Raw genomic sequence first — 20,670 nt, forward strand, 5'->3', positions numbered from 1 at the left:
AGAGAGGTAGAGATGCAGAGAGAGGTCTTCCATCTGCTGGTTCACTCCCCAGATGGCTGCAATGGCTGGAGCTGCGCCAATCCGAAGCCAGGAGCCAGGAGCTTCTTCCAGGTCGCCCACGTGGGTGCAGGGGCCCAAGGACTTGGGCCATCTTCTGCTGCTCTCCCAGGCCATAGAAGAGAGCTGGATCGGAAGTGGAGAGCTGGGACTAGAACCGGCGCCCATATGGGATGCCTGCGCTTCAGACCAGGGCTTTAACCCGCTGTACCAGAGCTCCGGCCCCTAGAATTAAATTTTTAAAAATATGGTAAATAACCTAACATTTGCCATCGTAGCCATTTTAAAGTGTGCAGATCCGTATCAGGCACATTCCCATTGCTGTGTAAGGAAGCATCACCGCCATTCATCTCCAGAACCGTTGTCATCTCGTAAAACTGAAACTCTGCACCCATTCAACAACTGTTTGCTTTTCCCTCCCACACTCTTTTTTTTTTTCCCTCCCACACATTCTACTCTTTGTCTCTATGATTTCAACCACACAGAGCACCTCATGTAAGCGGAACAAGATGCTGTTTCTTTCCTATGACCTTATCTCACTTAGTATAACGCTCTCATACTCCAAGATATCTTTTTTTTGGAGACTGAATAACATTTTGTTACATACATACACAGCACTTTGCTCATCTGGGGGATTTTGCTTTTGTTTTGAGTGTATCTGCAGGAATGGAATTGCTGGATCCTATGGTGATTCTATTTTGATTTTTTTTGAGGAACTGCCACACTTTTCCCACAATAGCTGTATCGTTGTATGGTCCCATTAACAGTGTACAAGACTTCCAATTTTTCTCACATCCTGGCCAACACTTCTTGTTTTCTTTCTTTTTTTTTTTTTATAATTGCAATCCTCAGGAATATATTTTTTTAAATCAACATTTCTTTCATGATGAATGATATTGAACGTATTTTCCTGGGCTTGTTGATCATTTGTGTATCTTCTTTGGAGAACCACCTATTCAAGTCCTTTTCTCTTTTTACAATCAGGTTTGTTGCTGTGGCTGTCCAGTCATAGAAGTTCGTTATACAGTCTGGATATGGACCTCTTATTAGATACAAGATTTGCTAATATTTTCTCTCATCCTGTAATTGAGTCACTCTGTTGTTTGTGTTCTTTGATACACAACAGCTTTTGTGATTATATATTGCCCAATTTATCTAGTTTTATTCCTATTTCCGGGTCTTTGGCATGATATCCAAGAAATCATTGCCAGGTTCAATGTCATGAAACTTTGACAATGTCAGGAAGCCATGAGTCCATGTGTTCTAAGAGTTTTATAGTTTTAGGTCTTGTGCTCAGATCTTTAACATTTTGAGTTAATTTTTTCCTATAATATAAGGTAAAGGTACAGGTGGATGTTCAGTTTTCTCAGTACTGTTTGTTTAAAAGACCATCATTTCCCCCGTTGAATAGTCTTGGAAACCTGCTGAAAATCATTAACACATATGTGACAATTTATTTCTGGTTTCTCTATATTCTAATCCACTATGTTAGCACCATACTATTTTGATTAGTAAAGCTTTGCAATGAGTTTTTTAAAAAGACATTTATTTTTTTGAAAGGCAGAACTATAGAGAGAGAAGGGGAAAGACACACATACACACACAGAGAAAGAGAGAGAGAGAGAGAGAGAGAGAGAGAGAGAGACAGAGAGGTCTTCCATCTGCTCATTCACTCCCCAATTGACCACAGCAGCCAGAGCTGCACTGATCTGAAGCCAGGAGCCAGGAGCCAGGAGCTTCTTCCAGGTCTCCCAGGCAAGTGCAGGAGCCCAAGGACTTGGGCCATCTTCTACTGCTTTCCCAGGCCATAGCAGAGAGCTGGATTGGAAGTGGAGCAGCCAGGACTAGAACTGGCGCCCATATGGGTTGCTGGCACCCCAGGTGGAGGTTTAACCTGCTACGCTACAGCACTGGCCCCAGATACTTGATTTTTAAAAACTCAGTTAAAAGCAGCATACTTAAAAAATAAACTCATTCTCAAACTTTTTGATGCCAGTTCATACAAGTGCAACTTATGTTAGTATTTTGATTTGTAAGAGTTTTTATGAATAAACTTTTTATTGGGAATAATTCTAGATCTACAGAAAAGTTGTAAAGCCTCAGTCTTTCCTAATATTTTATGTTTAACTTTTTTATTTATTGGGAGGATAGAGAGAGAAATTAACAGCAAGAGCTCACTCTCATTCACTGATTCACTCCCCAAATGCCTGTCAGGAGCCCGGAACTCAATCCAGGACTCCCACACGGGTGGCAGGAACCCAAGTACTTGAGCCATCAATGGTCTTCCCTAATGTTAACATCTCTTGTAACCACGGGACATTTATCAAAACACAGGCATTAATTTGGGTGCATTAGTAACAAGTAGACTCTAGACTTTGTTTGGATTTCACCAGTTTCTCCACTAATGTCTTGTTTCAGTTCCAGCATACCTAGTTTCACGTAGAATACTTTGATTTTTGAAAGCAGCTCCCTTGTGAAGCCCATTTAGTAATTCCAACATTTCAGATGTTGATTCTCAGGAACATCTTAGGTATTTAATCGGCAAGTGATGATGATTTTGTTCTTTCCTTCTGAATCCTTGTATTTTTATTTCATTTTTCCTGCTGTTTTGGGTAGGACTTGTAATACTTTGCTACACAGAAATAATGAGTCAGGATGGGGCCAGCATTGTGGTGCAATGAGTTAAGCTTCTGCCTGGGACATGTGCAACCCACATGAGCACAGGTTCAAGTCCCAGCTGCCCCAACTCTCTGCTAACCTGCCTGGGAATGCAGCAGAGGATGGCTCAAGTACTTGGGCCTCTGCCTCCCATGTGGGAAACCCCAGTGGAGGTCCAGGCTCCTGGCTTCTGCCTGACCATTCCCTGCCTTTACAGTCATTTAGGGACTGAACCAGAGGATGCAAGATAACTCTCTCTCTCTGTCTCTCTCTCTCTGTCTCTTTCTCCCCCCCCCCCCCCCCGCCCCGTAACTCTGCCTTTCAGTGCCTGTTTTTTTGTTTGTTTGTTTGTTTTTTTAACAGGCAGAGTGGACAGTGAGAGACAGAGAGAAAGGTCTTCCTTTGCCGTTGGTTCACTTTCCAATGGCCGCTGCGGCTGGCGCGCTGCACTGATCCAAAGGCAGGAGCCAGGTGCTTCTCCTGGTCTCCCATGGGGTGCAGGGCCCAAGCACTTGGGCCATCCTCCACTGCACTCCCGGGCCACAGCAGAGAGCTGGCCTGGAAGGGGGGCAACCAGGACAGAATGCGGCGCCCCGACTGGGACTAGAACCCGGTGTGCCGGCGCCGCTAGGCGGAGGATTAGCCTATTGAGCCGCGGCGCCGGCCTAACTCTGCCTTTCAAATAAATAATTGTTTTAAGAAAAAAAGGAAATAAGGAATGATTCACGTTGACCTGTTTTTCTTATTTCTGATCTCAGAGGAAGAACTTCCTACATTTTCCCATTCAGTCTGACGTTGTTGTGAGGTTCTTCAAGCATCTCTTTGATCTTGGTATGGAAGTTCCCTTTTATTCCCAGTTTATGAGAAAGCATTTTTTTTTTTTAATTTTTGATAGGCAGAGTGGACAGTGAGAGAGAGAGACAGAGAGAGAAAGGTCTTCCTTTGCCGTTGATTCACCCTCCAATGGCCGGCGCTGCAGCTGGTGCACCGCGCTGATCCGATGGCAGGAGCCAGGAGCCAGGTGCTTTTCCTGGTCTCCCATGGGGTGCAGGGCCCAAGCACCCGGGCCATCCTCCACTGCACTCCCTGGCCACAGCAGAGGGCTGGCCTGGAAGAGGGGCAACCGGGACAGAATCCGGCGCCCCGACCGGGACTAGAACCCCGTGTGCCGGCGCCGCAAGGTGGAGGATTAGCCTATTGAGCCACGGCGCCGGCTTGAGAAAGCATTTTTAAAAATCATGTTGAATTTCATTAAGCATTTTTTTCCTGCCTCTGTTGAAATTATCATATATATTTTCTTGTTTAATCTGTTCCTATAATGTATTTTTTTTTTTGACAGGCAGAGTGGACAGTGAGAGAGAGAGACAGAGAGAAAGGTCTTCCTTTGCTGTTGGTTCACCCTCCAATGGCCGCCGCGGCCGGCGCACCGCGCTGATCCGATGGCAGGAGCCAGGAGCCAGGTGCTTTTCCTGGTCTCCCATGGGGTGCAGGGCCCAAGCACTTGGGCCATCCTCCACTGCACTCCCTGGCCACAGCAGAGGGCTGGCCTGGAAGAGGGGCAACCGGGACAGAATCCGGCGCCCCGACCGGGACTAGAACCCGGTGTGCCGGCGCCGCTAGGCAGAGGATTAGCCTAGTGAGCCGCGGCGCCGGCCCCCTATAATGTATTAACATGAATTGATTTTCAGATGTTAAATCAAACATAATCCTAGAATGAGCCTTAACTTGTCTTAGGATGGGTTATCTTTCTTATATATGTGCTGGTAGATTCAGTTTGCTAATTTTTTTTTAGAATTCTTTGAATTTATGTTCACAAATGAAATTGACTTATTTTGCTTTGATACCAAGATAATACTAGCCACATGAAATGAACAGGCATGTACTTTTGTTATTGTTCTCTGGAAAAGTTTCGGTAAGACTGGAAATATTTCTTCCTTAATTGTTTTATGATTGTTTAAAGCCAAGAAATAGGAGATGGTGCTGGCATCCCAAAGCAGAGTGCCTGTTCGAGTCCTAGGTGCTCCACCTCCAATCCAGCTTCCTGTTAATGTGCCTGGGAAAGCAGTGGAAGAGAGCCTGAGTGCTTGGGTCTTAGCCACCCATTGAAGCAACCTGGATGGGGCTCCAGGCTCCTGGTTTTAGCCTGGACCAGCCCTAGCCATTGTGGCCATTTGGGGAGTGAACTAGCTAATGAAAGATCTCTTTCTGGCTCTCTCTCCCTCTCTCTGTTTTTCAAATAAATAAGTAAATGATTTGCTGGTTCACTTTCCAAATGCATATAACAGTTGGGTGTGGGCCAGCCCAATGCCAGGAGCCTAGATCTCAATTCAGGTCTTCCATGTAGGCAGCAGGGACCCAACTACTTGAGCCATCAGCTGTTGTTTCGCAGGGTGCACATTAGCAGGAAGCTGGAACTGGAAGCAGTGCTGGGACTTAAACTCAGACATTCCAGTGTAGGATATGTGACTCAACTGGCATCTCACCTGCTGCACCAAACACCAGCCCCTATTTTTTTGTTTTTAACTGATACATAAAAATTGTGCACATGTACAGGGTACCATGAGATGTTTTGACACATATATTGTGTAATGTTCAAGCCAGGATAAACACATGCGTCTCCTCATCTGTCACTTCTTTATGGAGAAAGCATTCCTAATCCTTAAAAATAGAGAGCTTGATGAATTTGCGTGTCACCCTGCAGAGGGGCAACACTCATCCCTGCAGCTTTCCAATTTCAGTGTGTGTGCTGTAGAAGCAGGTACCCTTCACACTCTTGGAAATTATTGTGGACCCTAAGGAACTTTTTTTAAAAAAAATGTATTTATTTGAGAGATAGAGTTACAGACAGAGAGAGAGAGAGGTCTTCCATCTACTGGTTCATTCCCCAGGTGGCCGCAATGGCTGGAGTCGGGCTGATCCAAAGCCAAGAACCAGGACCTTTCTCCAGGTCTCCCACATGGGTGCATGAGCCCAAGCACCTGGGCCATCTTCTGCTTTCCCAGGCCATCAGCAGGGAGCTGGATCAGAAGTGGAGCAGCTGGGACTCGAACCGGCGCCCAAATGGGATGCTGGCGCTGCAGGCAGTGGCTTAATCCACTACACCACAGCACCAGCCCTGATACCAAGGAACTTTACATTATGTTTATACCAGTGTTCCAGATATTGATACGTACTAGACTAGAAAATAAAACGGAAAAATTAAAAATGTTTAATTTATTTAAAATAGCAATCACTAATCAATTATAATGAACATAAGCAGTACCCTTTTATGAAAAATAATTTTATTTTCTGAAGCCAAGAACACTAGTGAGAAGTATGTATTACATTTTTGCAAATCTCTTGAATTTCTGAATTAATAGAGAACAACTGATTTTCGTGTCTGTGTCTGTCTAGAAAATTTTGTAATGAGTTGTTTGGGCAAGTGTGTAAAGAGAATTCAGCCTCACATAGGTATGTAGTTATAAAAGAAGGAATATTTTCATGGCTTTTCTGATAATTGTGGATGCAGTTCATTGATTGTACAGCAACCTTTGACATTTGGTAGTTCACAAAGTCAGTTTCAGTGGAAATCTGGACCACGTCACTAACGGTTTCATACTCCGCTATGTTACCAGCCACAGCTCTGCCTAGCACTTTGAGTGCATCTTGCAACAATGTATGATCTTGTGACATTACCCATTAGCCAGTGGGAAGACGTTGGCTCCCTGAGTTATACAGATATTCCAAATGCTGACACGTTTTATTGTAGGAGAACAATGGCTGGATCTGCATGAACTCCCAGGAAGCCAGCTGGATGGGATTCCCACCCTCAGGGTGGGAGGGGTCTTCAGACCATGGACTCAAACTGCCACCCAATGTCAGAATGAACCTTGCCCGGAGGGAAGCCCCTCCGCGCCACTTGAACCACCAGATGACCTCACCTGTTTTGCCATTTGACCTTGGACAAGTTGGTCTCCTCATTTCTCAAACAGAGGATTCTAATATACCAACTCAGCTCACAGAGTTATTATAAGGTCTAAGGGAGATAAGGAGTGTGAAAGCGTTTTGTAAACAGTGAGCTCACTCATTTCTATGTTAGGCAATCACACAGCTAATTAAGTATGTTAATGACAATGAACAAAGTTGGCTGCTAGAACATTCTTCCTTCCATTAGGCTAGAATCTGGGTCCTGTTATCACTTTCCCACTGGTCTAGACCTGTCTGCTAAGCTTGAGTGGTGGTTCTCATCGTGTGGTCCCTGGGCCCGCAGTATCAGTGTCACCTGGGGGCTTGTTACGCATGCAGATTCTCAGCGCCAACCCCAGAACTCGTGGGTCAGAAACGCTGGGGTTTCTGAGACTTCCCAACGTTTCAGAACCACTCATCTGATCGCAGCATCTCAAACTGTCTTTCTAAACCACGTGGGCCAACCAGACACGACGAACACTCAGCTCTGCAGTGTGCAAGCTGCTTCCTGCCCAGTGGGACGGGGCCCACTGACCATGAACTTGGGCAACCCGGCGTTGCTTCAAAGGTTTCCAAACACTCTCAGTTTCTGTACTTACCCCAAGGAAGCCCGTTCACAACTTGAGTGGAACTGCTTCTCAAACACAGCGTGCACGCAGGTCACTGGGCACGTTGTCAAGGTGCATGTTGGGATTCCCTAAGTCTGGTAGGGGGGCTGAGAAACTTCATTCCCTGGCATTCGAGGGAGATTGATGCTGGACCATGGACCACACTTAGAATAACAAGACTAGACCAGAGCGACACACAGCGTGTTCTCTTTCCTTTTTTTTTAAATTTTTTTAATTTTTTTTTTATTTTTGACAGGCAGAGTGGACAGTGAGAGAGAGAAGAGACAGAGAGAAAGGTCTTCCCTTTGCCATTGGTTCACCCTCCAATGGCCGCCGCGGCCAGCGCGAGCGTGTTCTCTTTTCTCACAAGCATCTACCGAAACACTTGCAGCTAGCTGTCCTGCTTCCATTCTGCTGCTAGCCATCACACTCACATTCCCAAGGATTCCTCTCTAGGCAAACTTGACTGGTGCCCTCATCTGTTCCCGAGGAGGCAATGGTTCCTCACCCCCAACCCTAATCCAGGCTGGCCCTATGGATGCTACGCGCCCCAGAGCCAGCACCTCCTCTTCTCTCCTCTCCCTCCTTTTTCTGGCATTGGAGGCATTTCCTTCAGTGTGTCCTGGGCTGGCTCCAGCCCTGGGGGAATTTTCAGATGGCTCATGCTTCTGGGAAGCTCTTGAGGCTGGAAGAAGGAAATCACCGCAGGGCTGGACAGTGCAGTGTGCATCTGCCTAACCTGGACCCCCGCCCGGCTGTGCCTGTTGTGCCCTCCGCCCTCTGGGCGCTCCTTGCTGACCCGTCCAGAGCCAGTGCAATCCAACAGCAGGATCCTGGGCTTTCCTTCCCTTCCGCCACTCACCCCTTCCGCACCCTGGGGCACTTGGGGAGAGCAGGGAGGACTGCTGACGCTGTGACCCTACGGGACACCCTTCTCAAGGCTCTCGATCCCACCACCCTGGAGTCCCCTCTTCCGTTTTTCAGTGCTGCCCAGAGCTAATCTCACTCCCCCAAAGCCAGCCCTGAGCCAAAGCTGTCTTTCCAGAAGTTCCTGTAAAATGCATTTTGTGGGAGGGTATAGAGGGTAAACAGCTTAAAAAATTACACCCGGCCAGTACCGCGGCTCATTTGGCTAATCCTCCACCTGCGGCGCCGGCACACCGGGTTCTAGTCCCAGCTGGGGCGCCAGATGCTGTCCTGGTTGCTCCTCTTCCAGTCCAGCTCTCTGCTGTGGCCCGGGAGTGCAGTGGAGGATGGCCCAAGTGCTTGGGCCCTGCACCCCATGGGAGACCAGGATAAGTACCTGGCTCCTTCCATCGGATCAGTGCAGTGCACCGGCCATAGCAGCCATTTGGGGGGTGAACCAACGGAAGGAAGACCTTTCTCTCTGTCTCTCTCTCTCACTGTCTAACTCTGCCTGTTAAAAAAAAAAATTACGCTCAGCTTTACCGGGAAATGAAGACTTAGATACATTAGAAACCCCATTTCATTGCCCTGAATGTGTTTTTTTTTTTTTTTTTTTTTTTTTTTTTTTTTTTTTTTTGACAGGCAGAGTGGATAGAGAGAGAGACAGAGAAAGGTCTTCCTTGGCCATTGGTTCACCCTCCAATGGCCACCGCGGCTGGCACGCAGTGGCCGGTGCACCACGCTGATCCAAAGGCAGGAGCCAGGTGCTTCTCCTGGTCTCCCATGCGGGTGCAGGGCCCAAGCACTTGGACCATCCTCCACTGCACTCCTGGGCCACAGCAGAGAGCTGGCCTGGAAGAGGGGCAACCGGGACAGAATCCGGCGCCCCGACCGGGACTAGAACCCGGTGTGCCGGCGCCGCAAGGCGGAGGATTAGCCTAGTGAGCCACGGCGCCAGCTCTGAATGTGTTTTTTTTCCTGATGTCTCCGTACATTTTTTTTAGGGTTTTTTTTTTAACTTTTATTTAATGAATATAAATTTCCAAAGTACAGCTTATGGATTACAATGGCTTCCCACCCATAACGTCCCTCCCACCATCTCCGAACATTTTTAAAAGAGATTTATTTATTTATTTATTTGAAAACCAGAGTGACAGAGGGGGAGAGCCAGAGAGAGAGAGAGAGAGAGAGAGAGAGAGAGAGAATCTTCCATCCATTGGTTCACTCCCTAAAAGGCTACAACAGGCAGGGCTGGGCCAAACTGAAGTCAGGAGCCTGGAACTCCCTCTGGGTCTCCCATGCGGGTGCAGGGCCCACGTGCGTGGGCCATCCTCCACTGCCTTCTCAAGTGCATTAGCAGGGAGCTGGATTGGAAGCACAGCAGCTGGGACTCCAACTGGTGCTCCAAATTGGGATGCCGGCATCGCACCACAATGCTGGCCCCAAGTAATATAATTTTTAAAATTGGGCCGGTCCATTACATCAGAGGCCACAGATCTCTAATTTATGACCCCTGGCCTTGTGTGAAGAGGTGGTGACCAGGTTTGTGGAAGGCAGGCTCGGAGCCTTGGTGGAGTGGGGAGAGGGACCTGAGGCAGCAACAGCCCCATGAGGTCCCTGGTTGACATGCTTGGCCACCACCAGCAGGGGGCGCTGAAGGTTTCCTTCCCCCTCCCCCTGCCCCATCACACCTGCTCATCCTCCCGCCCTATGAGGCCAAAGCCACAAACTGGGTACCTCTCCCAGGCGCTGAGGGGAGAAGCATCGCGTGTGACAAGCGAAGATGACTTGGGCTCTCAGGTCTGTATGGCAAGATCTGTGCAGACGTCTCTTGGGACCTGCCCTAGTGGAGTTGTTCTGGCTCCTCTGGTTGGATTCCTGCCTCTCAAACCCTTGGTGGCCAGTGCTCTGGGGCAGCACCTGCCTGCCAGAGACAAGCAGGAACAGGGCAGGGCCGTGGTGGGAGGAGGGGAGAGGGAAGGCCCACGCTGGGATTATGAACAGAAACTTTGGTGCACACACTAGAGGGGTTCCATCTCTCAATCATGAACCAACTCAGAAGGAAGGCAGCCGGGGGTATGGGAAGCCGGGCAGCTCCAGCTGGGGTCTGAGTGCCTGTGTCCTAGAGAATCCATGCACAGACCCCTAATCCCCTGTGGGTTGGTGTTAAGAGGTGATTGGGTCAGGAGGCTCTGCCCTCGTGAATGGGATTACGAGGGCAGAGGAGAGGCCTGAGGGAGCCCCTTCTACATCCCATTGTGTGGGGGCACAGAAGGCGCTACCAACCAGGAAGGAGCCCTCATTGGACACTGAGTCTGCTGGTGCCTTGATCTTGGATTTCCCAGCTTCTAGAACCATGAGAAATAAATTACCCTGGCTTTTAATGATTCAGCCACAGTGCAGACCGCTCTCGGTACATTTTGACTCTGATCAGTATGTCCATGTTAACTTGGACTTTTTTCCTTTAATTTCTTTTGTGCATGAATATATACCACATCTCGATGTAGCCAAGTGTCATTTGTGCTTTTGCCACTTAAGGTACAGAATACCTTCTAACCAATCCTGGAACAGCGTGGTGGTGGCAGGTGCTGGCCCCATCACTCATTAGCTGTGTGACATGGAGCGAATTTCTTAACCTCTCTGAGCCACACCTATAACATGAGGATGAAATAAGCATCTACCGCATAAGGGTGCTGAATAAAACAATCTCAATGAAGCTCTTAAAACAGTACCTCTCAATTGAGGGTCCAATTGATGCCAACGCTATTATTATTGTTCTTACCATCATGTGTTCTATTATTGATCAGGCTTGGTTGTTTGCAATCATCTTTTTTTAAAAGATGTATTTATTTATTTGAAAGTCAGAGTTACACAGAGATAGAAGAGAGGCAGAGAGAGAGAGAGAGAGAGAGAAAGTTCTTCCATCCGCTGGCTCACTCCCCAATTGGCCGCAATGTACCGATCCGAAGCCAGGAGCCAGGAGCTTCCTCCCAGTCTCCCAAGCGGGTGCAGGGGCCCAAGGACTTAGGCCATCTTCTACTGCTTTCCCAGGCCATAGCAGAGAACTGGATTGGAAGAGGAGCAGCCGGGACTAGAACCAGCGCCCAATGGGATGCCGGCGCTTCAGGCCAGGGCATTAACCCACTGCACCACAGTGCCAGCCCCGCTATCATCTTGCCATGCTAAAGCTGCTATTGAGCACATTCACCCTTCTGGCAGCCAGTATGGACAGTCTTGTCTGCAGTAGAGGGAACTGAGATAAAGAAGAGAGTGCCAGGCATTGGTGGAGTTGTCAGTTTGGTGGTCGGGAGAAACTGGGAAGTGAGCGATCAGGAGAAACAAAGGACTTGGTGGGGGGGTGTGCTAAGACAGGGGAGAGAGCAAGGGGCGCTCTGGGTAGGGGAGAGGAGTCTGGGGTATCTCTGGGAGCGAGGCATTTCTGATCCTTGCTAGCAGTTTCACTGCAGGGTTCTCCAGCATAGAACAGCTCCCGGCGTGATGCGAGGCCCAGGCCACTCGCTGTGGCAGGGCATGAGCTGTCTGCTTGCTTTTCCCAGGAGCAGTGGCCCCTGACTGGGTCACCAGCCTGCCGTGGGCGGCCCTGGGTTTGGATCCCAGCCACGTCCTGATTTGGGTCCAGATGTTTTGTCTGGTCCCACCCAGCTCTCTCCTTCCTGACTCATGGGACAGGAAGCTCCTGGCTACAGGCAGCGGCTCTGAGCTGTGGTCTCTTCCTCCCTCTGTCAGCAGGGAGAGGCCCCACTTGGGATTGGAGCCATGGACTGGGGAGGAAATGATGTTGTGTTAAGAGACGCTGGGCTCTCAGAGCAAGCGGTGACGAGTGAGAGGTGTCCATTAGGTCTGAGTGACAGCTGATCCACCAGTGCGGGCAGAAAGGGCCACAGCCTACGTCTGAGGATCTTACCATGGTAGCAGCGTCTCTTGTGGGAAAATAAGCGAGGGCAAGGAAGGAAGGAAGGGAAATGTCAGCTGCCCTTCCTAGGGCGCCTGCTGTCAGCGCCTGCCTTGTACCGGGGAGTTTGGAGCCATGGCATGGTTGTGATTACACCGTGGGAGGGCAGGATCAGTCCAGGTTCGAAAGTGAGAGACAGGGGCCGGCACTGTGGCACAGTGGGTTAGCACCCTGGCCTGGAGCGCCGGTATCCCATATGGACACCGGTTCTAGTCCTGGCTTCTCCTCTTCCGATCCAGCTCTCTGCTATGGCCTGGGAAAGCAGTAGAAGATGGCCCAAGTGCTTGGGCCCCTGCACCCACGTGGGAGACCCGGAGGAAGCTCCTGGCTCCTGGCTTCAGATCGGTGCAGCATCTTGGGAGTGAACCAGTGGATGGAAGACCTCTCTCTCTGTCTCTACCTCTCTCTCTGTCTCTACCTCTCTCTATAACTCTGTCTTTCAAATAAATAAAATAAATCTTTTTAAAAAAATGAAAAAAAAAGTGAGAGACAGACTCAACGTGGTCCCTAGCTACAAGACCGGTGAACCCCCATTACCAACATTTGCTGTTGTTTTCCACACTGCTGCTTCTGGGAATAGGAACTTGACCTAACCCTGCCTTACTCTCATGTCAGCCCAAAGGTTTGGGGTGGGGCTGGTGCCACCTAAAACTCCAGGGAAGAGCTCATGACTCAGACCTGACCAATCAAAGCCCCACATCCTCCTTCCACTTCCTGACGGTGGGCACATGACCATACTGAGCAATTGAAATCATAGAAAATCAGGCGGGTTTTTAAAAAAATTAATTTTTCTAGGAATACAAATTTCATAAGTACAACTTTAGGAATATAGTGGTTCTTCCCACCATACCTGCTCTCCCACTCCACTCCCATCCCTCTTCCCCTTCCCAGTCCCATTCTCCATTAAGATTCGTTTTCAATTAGCTTTGTACACAGAAGATCAGCTCTGTACTATGTAAAGATTTCAGCAATTTGCACACACACACACTGTTTGAGAACTAGTTTTACAGTTAACTCTCATAATACAACTCATTGAGGACAGAGGTCCTGCATGGGGAGTTAGTACACAGTGAGACTACCATTGTTAACAATTAACACTCTTATGTATGACGTCAGTGATCACCCGAGGCTCTTGACATGAGCTGCCTAGACTATGGAAGCCTTCAGAATCCACAAACTGTCAGTATTTAGACAAGGCCATAAGCAAAGTGCAAGTTCTCTCCTTCCTTTAGAGAAAAGTACAGATGGAGGTTTTTGCTGCTGGGAGGCTGGTCTCAGACATGAAGATATAGGATATAGGGAGTGGGCAATTAGCCTAGCAATGAAGATGACTACATTTTTTTTTTTTTTAGAGGTAGGGCTACAGACAGAGAGGGAGAGAAAGAGAGAGGTCTTCCATCTACTGATTCACTCCCCAAATGGCTACTACAGCCAGAGCTGAACTGATCCAAAGCCAGGAACCTGGAGCTTCTAGGTCTGCCATGTGGGTGCAGGGGCTCAAGGACTTGGGCCATCTTCTGCTGCTTTCCCAGGCCATAGCAGAGAGCTGGATCAGATGAGAAGCAGCCGGGACACAAACACCCCCATATGGGACACCAGCACCACAGAGAAAGGCTTAGCCCACTACACCTCAGTGCCAGCCCCAGATGTCCGTATCTCACATCAGAGTACTTGGGTTCCATTCCTGGCTCCAGCTCCTGATTTCAGCTTTCTGGTATTGTGGACCCTAGGAGGCAGCAGCAATGATTCAAAAAACTGGGTCTTGGCCGGCGCCACAGCTCACTAGGTTAATCCTCCGCCTGCAGCGCTGGCACACCGGGTTCTAGTCCCGGTCGGGGTGCTGGATTCTGTCCAGGTTGCTCCTCTTCCAGGCCAGCTCTCTGCTGTGGCCAGGGAGTGCAGTGGAGGATGGCCCAAGTGCTTGGGCCCTGCACCCCATGGGAGACCAGGAGAAGCACCTGGCTCCTGCCATCGGATCAGCGCGGTGCGCCGGCCGCAGCATGCTGGCCGCAGCGGCCATTGTGGGGTGAGCCAACGGCAAAGGAAGACCTTTCTCTCTGTCTCTCTCTCTCTCACTGTCCACTCTGCCTGTCAAAAACAAACAAATTGTCGCTCCCCCTCTTCATGGAGGAGCGACACTGAACCCTGCCTAGGCTTCATATCCGAGTCACGGCACCATTATGTCGCTCCCCCTCTTCGTGGAGGAGCAACACAGGACCCTGCGCTGTTCTTTCGTCTGCTCGGCCCTCCCCGGGTTTGCTGCTGGTTCTTCCCGGGTTGGCTACTGTCCCTTCCACCTCCGTGGAAGGGCGGTTCCCCCTGGCCACATTCCCCACTTCCGCAGGGGAGCGGCACACCGCCGGCCGGCTCTCTGGGGGGCTGCACAGGTGTTCCCTTAGATGTTCCCCTTAGATGTTCCTGGTGCATGCCGTCTCTCTCCTCCTTTATAGTCCTCTTCTGCCAATCCCAACTCGGCTGCCCACACGCCGAGCACGCTGCTCTCCAATCAGGAGCAAGTCCTACAGTTTATTGGTTGAACTGGAGGCAGCTGTGTAAAAGCTGTTTTCTCTCCCAGCGCCATATTGTGGGAGAGCAGATGCACAGAATAAGTCTTAATTCCAGTAACTTAGTCTAGTCCGAATTGCTCCCCACACAAATAAACAAAAAACCAAAATAAACAAACAAAAAAAAACTGGGTCTCTGCCACTCACTTGGGAGACATGGATTGATTGCATTCCCAGGTCCTAGCTCCTGCCTCTGCTTAGTCCTGCCTGTTGTGGGTATTTGGAGAGTAAACCAGCTAGCCAAAGGGAGCTCTCTATGTCTGTCTTTTAGGAAAAAAAAAAAAAGAACAAAAAAGATAGAATATAAAGCTGGCTGTTTGGTAAGCACCCTGGTGGCCCAGGCTTTTCGAGAATGTAGTTGACTTAGAGGGAAGTAGAATCGAGCGATGGAAAGAGAGAGATCATCCAGAAACCTAGATCCAACCACGAATCTGTGGATGCAGTCAGCTGAAGACGGACTACGCTTGGAATTTTTACGTACACGAATCAATAAATTCTCTTTTTTGCCTAGATACTTGCAGCTGACTCTCAGTCACAGTTGAACGAGTTCTTATAACGAGAGACTGCTAGGAGTCTTCAAAAAGTCCGCAGAAAATGCACATTATGAAAAAACACTGCACGGATTTACTTTTTTTTTCTTTTGCATCGAAATACACTTTGAGTTGTATTCACTTTTCCACGACCGTTTTGAAGTAGTCTCTGTAGCAATGGAGCTGGGACAGGCACGGCTTCGGCTTCACTTTGCTTCCTGCACTCTCCCTTTTGCTTGCTTGATGCTCTACGTGGATCAATCAAATCCTTCATTAAGCTCAAGCTCACCTGCTAGGACCTTGGGGGAGGTTGAGAGGTGGGGTTGGCTCTGCTTATTCCAGTATCTCTGATTTCAAGATGCCAGAGTTGTTTTGCTTGGGTTTTTACTGGTTCCATTTGGTGTGTGCTGGTAAATGTTTAACAAACACAACCCCCACCCCCACCCCCACCCCCACCCCAACACTTTGTAGAGTTCCCCAACTCCTGTGATATAAATATTCCTGCTATGGCTATTTCCATGCCAGTGATAAGATGTCGCGGATTGCAGGATGGGAAGAGAGAGAACTGTGTAGGTTGTACTTTCACACCACAGATCACCTCGAGAGACTATAGATAGTAGTAAAATATAGTAGATAATGAGGCCGGCACCGCAGCTCACTAGGCTAATCCTCCGCCTTGCGGCGCCAGCACACCAGGTTCTAGTCCCGGTCGGGGCGCCGGATTCTGTCCTGGTTGCCCCTCTTCCAGGCCAGCTCTCTGCTGTGGCCAGGGAGTGCAGTGGAGGATGGCCCAGGTGCTTGGGCCCTGCACCCCATGGGAGACCAGGAGAAGCACCTGGCTCCTGCCATCGGATCAGCGCGGTGCGCCGGCCGCAGCATGCTGGCCGCAGCGGCCATTGTGGGGTGAGCCAACGGCAAAGGAAGACCTTTCTCTCTCTCTCTCTCTCTCTCTCTCACTGTCCACTCTGCCTGTCCAAAAAAAAAAAAGTAGCTAATGAAAAAGTTCTATTTTGGAGGCTGGTGCTATGGTGCAATGGGTTAAAGCCCCAGCCTGCAGTGCCAGCATCCCATATGGGAGCCAGTTAGAGTCCCGGCTGCTCTACTTCTGATCCAGCTCTCTGCTATGGCCTGGGAAAGCAGTAGAAGATGGCCCCAGTCCTTGGGCCCCTGCACCCATGTGGGAGACCCAGAAGAAGCTCCTGGCTCCTGGCTGTGGATCTGCCATGCACGTGGGAGCACTGGATGGAGCTCCGGACTCCTGGCTTTGGTCTGGCTCAGTCCCAGCTATTATGAGTATTTGAGAAGTGAACCAGCAAATGTGACGTCTCTGTTTGTGTCTATCTCTACCTTTGTCTCTGTCTCTGAAATAAGGAAAATAAATACATTTTAAAAAAGAAACTGGGGCATGCTTTATGGCAGTGGGTTAAGCTATTTCTTGGGATGTCTGTGTCACATATTAACGTGCTGGTTCAAGTCCTGGGTGCTCTGCTTCTGATTCAGTTTCCTGCTAAAGCATCCTGGGAGGCAACCCATGTTGGCTCAAGTGCTTGGGCCCCTGCCACTCACATGGGAGACCCGGATGGAGTTTCAGGCTCCTGGCTTTAGCCTGGCCCAGTCTTGGCTGTTGTTACCATTTGGGTGGAGAACTAGTGGCTGGAAGATAGCTCTCTTTCTCTCTCTCCCTAATTTTTGAGCAGATGCAAAGAAATAGATTTTTAACAGGGGTGGGGAGGGGTTGTTGGAAATGGGATTTTAAACAGGTAAGCCTGTTTGGGTATAAAATTTTTTAAAAATGAATGTATTATTACCTAGCTGAACAGGATTTGTCACCTGGAGTTATCTACAAATAGCCAAGAGATCATGGTCTTATTTTGTCAGCAGGTCCTGCCCCAAAGGAGGAGCTGTTAACCAGTGACCCCTGCCGAACAGGAGCCCTGTGTCAGCCCTGCTTCCACCGGGATCAGGTAGCACATCAACACTAGCATCGTGGGAGGAGCAGCTGCAAGGGCAACTCTTTCCGAAGGTGTGGACACCACGGAGACAAGCAGAAATCCAGGTCTGACATTTCAGAGTCCCTTCACCTTCACTAGGCCTGAAGGTGCAAACAGGGGATGAAGGAGACCGATGACCAGAGCCTGGAGACAGAGAGGGCTGGTGGACTGGAGTGGCCAACAGGCCATGGGACCAATGGCCACAGAGAGGGACAACGGAAATCAATGCTGATCTCAAGTTCCCCCTTCCTCTGCTCTTCTATCCCAGCTCCCCATTGGCTGGACACACCAGAGGGCAAGCAGCCATTGATGTCAACCTCAGGGGCCACTGAGCAGGGAGAGAGAGGTGGAAAAGTCAGATGATCTGGGAAAACCTTGCTTTAGAACCGCCATGGCCACCATCTCATCAGAGGCAGTCAGGGAGTGGTCAGCAACCCTTGTGAGGGGCAGGGCTGCTTGTGTGGGGGTGCTGCTTCTCTCCCAGGACAACACGCATCTTCCAGCCTCACAGAGGTTCCCGGGATGATGAGAATGAGGAATGTGGAGCAGACCCTTGGCCGCGGTTCACATCCCGTAGCCAGGGTGATCACTCGGGACCATTCTGTCTCTGCCCAGCTGACCCTAGCCTTCTCTCTCAAGATTCTGCTGGGTCCCCTTCCATGAACCTTCATTTGGGGAGCCCTGGTGTGGGAGCTGAGAGATCTGGGGGGTGTGGCTCTGACACTAAGTCTTTGTGGGTTACTGGATCCTACCACTAACCTGAATTTTCTCATCTGCAATACCAGGGGCCTGGACTGGGTGATGGTGATCCCCAAGGACTCCTCTGACCGGGAGTGTCTAATCTATCGCAATGAGTTCAATGTCTTGGTCATTTGCATAATGAAAGCATGTCTTCCCACAGCCAGGAGGTGGCAGCAAAGCTCTGTTTTGAAGGGGGCTGTAGGCCATGGTAGACTGCTGTCTAGAGGCCCTAGAGCTCAAAGACCTAGTTTGGTGGCTAGATTTTACTTAATAATAATAGCAGTATTATTATTATTGCTGTTAGTAAAATAGCAGCAACAATCCACCTTCAACTTGGGCAGGGCTGCTTAGCTGAGGGAAGATTTTTGCACAGAATCACATGGGAACCTGGAACAACCCCGTCATGTGGGTGTGGGTGTGGGTGTGGGTGGGTAGTAGGACTCTCAGCCCCAGGATAAAGCTCAGACACATTTCCTGGCTCGCCCTAGGTCTTCTGGAAGGTATAGATTTGCCCAGACAGGAATCCAAGCTCTCGATTCCAGCCTCTACACCCGCTAGCTCAGGCTATGAGCCTCTCTCGCTATTTGGCAGGCGTCAGTGGGGCCCAGAGGTACCCCGCTGAAGAGCCCAAGGGCGAGGGTGTAAGGCTGCGATTTGACTTGTAGATCATGGGGAGGAGATCTTAGCACTCATCTGCACTCCCTTCTTTTTCTTCCAGTCTCCAGGAAGGAAAAGAGAAAAGAAAAGGGAAGGGTGAGGAAGGGGAAGGAAAGAGAAGAAAGGAAAGAAAAGATTCATGGTTATAAATTCTTCTTCCTTTTTAAAATTTCATTTATTTGGAAGGCAGTGAGACAGACCAAGAGAGATTTTTTTCCATCCTCTGATTCACTCCTCAAATCCTTACAACAGCCAGAGCTGGGCCAGGTCAAAGCCAGCAGCAATCCAGAACTCAATCCAGGTCTCCCAGATATCACTGCTGGGTGTGGGCAGGTGCCTTCAGCTGGGTACCTCTGGGCCCCTCTGACTCCTGCAAAACAGCGAGTGAGGCAGAGGGGCCCTTGCCTGGGGTCTTCCATAGCATGAGCTGGGGAGAATAGAGGTTGAAGTCAAGAGAGCTTGGGTTCCTGTCTGGACACATCCATACCTTCCAGAGTCCCAGCTACTGCAGCCATCACCTACTACCCCCCAGGGTGTCCATCAGCAGGAATCAGAATTGGAAGCCAAGTTGCTGGGACTTGAAGCAGGCAGCCTGATACGGAATGCAGGGGTCCCTGGAGTGACTTAGCCACTGCACCAAATGCCCACCCCAGTTATTCAGTTCTCATCAGGACATATCTGGGCCTAGGCTTGAAAGACTCATCCATTCATTCCTTCATTCAATAATCAGAATTCTGATGAGGTGTCAGACACAGTTTGGGGCAGGCCTTTGGTGCAGTGGTTAAGACAACACTCGGATGCCTGCATCCTGTAACAGGGTGCCTGGACTTGAGTCCTGGCTCTGCTGCTCACGTGCACCCTGGGAGGCAGCAGGTGACGACTCCGATACCTGGGTCCCTGACCCCCTTGTGAGAGACCCAATTGGGTTCCAGGCTCCTGGCTTGGGCTGTGGCAGGCATTTGAGAAGTGAACCAGTCCATGAAAGGTCTCCTCTCTCTGCCTTTCAAATAAAACTAAAAAACTAAACAAACAAAAACAACCACCCAAACAATTGAATAAAAAAGACATAGTTGTGCACTGTGAACGATATAGGAATGTTCTTTGTCTCAGAAATCTGGTGTCAAGAGCTGGGGTATGGGATATACTTGGGGGTGCTTTCTTCCTAGGGAGGCCCAGCTGAGCTGGAGAAGATGGAATTCAGATCTGGTTTTGTCGGCACATCAGGGATTCCTGAATTGTCTTTGATGACCCCTAATTGTGTGGTGTGTTAATTCCTCCAGCCAGAGGAAACCCTTTAGAGACACAATTGAAGCCCCAAACTGTTATCGGCATGCCTATCTTGCACTCTGCCCACCGCCCCCAGTGGGGGTGGGGGGGTCACCTCTCCACCCTCCCCATCATAATAACTGGGTTAGCAGAGGGCGCACTGCACTGCGTGCTAGGCTCTAGGCCAGCGGGGCTTCTTATTGCCTACCCTTCTTTATTTCTCAAAACCATCCAGTAAGTTGCTACACCTGTGAAGAAAGAGATCGAACTCATGCGATAACTTGCCCAAGGTCACAAAGGTAGTGAGTGGTAGGGCAGGACGGGGACTGTGGCAGAGTGGGACCCACAGAGCTCTTAGCACTGCGGCACACACCGATGTCCAGCAGTGGGGGGACCCGCATAAGGCTCCGGAACAGCTGCAGTCTCCGCTCCTTCTCAGAACATCGGGCAAGTCGTCACTTGCCAGCCACACTTTCTGATAATGAGAGTCTTGATACCTGCCTGCTCGGACAGGCTTGTTGGAGTCTGGAATGGGAAAGAAAAAAAAATAAAAAGGAGCTGGAAGCATTGAGCATCATACACAATTGTTCTGTGCTTGAAGTAACGTTACTGCTCGCATTGCGAGCTGATGGGAGGGCAGGAGTGCTGGCCTCGGGCCTGGGACCTGGCGCACATGGAGGACTGTTGCTTCCCTCTCCTGACCTCTGGTTCCTTGACTTTAAAACTGAGGACATTGAAAAGATCACTTATTCCTGTTAAGTTTTTAAAAATTGC

At 49.6% G+C, this 20,670-nt stretch overlaps 1 long non-coding RNA gene across 1 annotated transcript; it reads left to right on the top strand.

Annotated features, from left to right (window-relative positions):
- Nucleotides 1-288: 288 nt before the first annotated feature.
- LOC138846211 (uncharacterized) lies at nt 289-20,450 on the top strand. Its single transcript, XR_011383666.1, has 2 exons — nt 289-3,546; nt 17,123-20,450. It is a non-coding gene; the product is annotated as an uncharacterized lncRNA (long non-coding RNA).
- Nucleotides 20,451-20,670: the final 220 nt, after the last annotated feature.

This window comes from Oryctolagus cuniculus, chromosome 17 (assembly GCF_964237555.1).
Source record: "Oryctolagus cuniculus chromosome 17, mOryCun1.1, whole genome shotgun sequence".
Lineage (NCBI taxonomy): Eukaryota > Metazoa > Chordata > Mammalia > Lagomorpha > Leporidae > Oryctolagus > Oryctolagus cuniculus.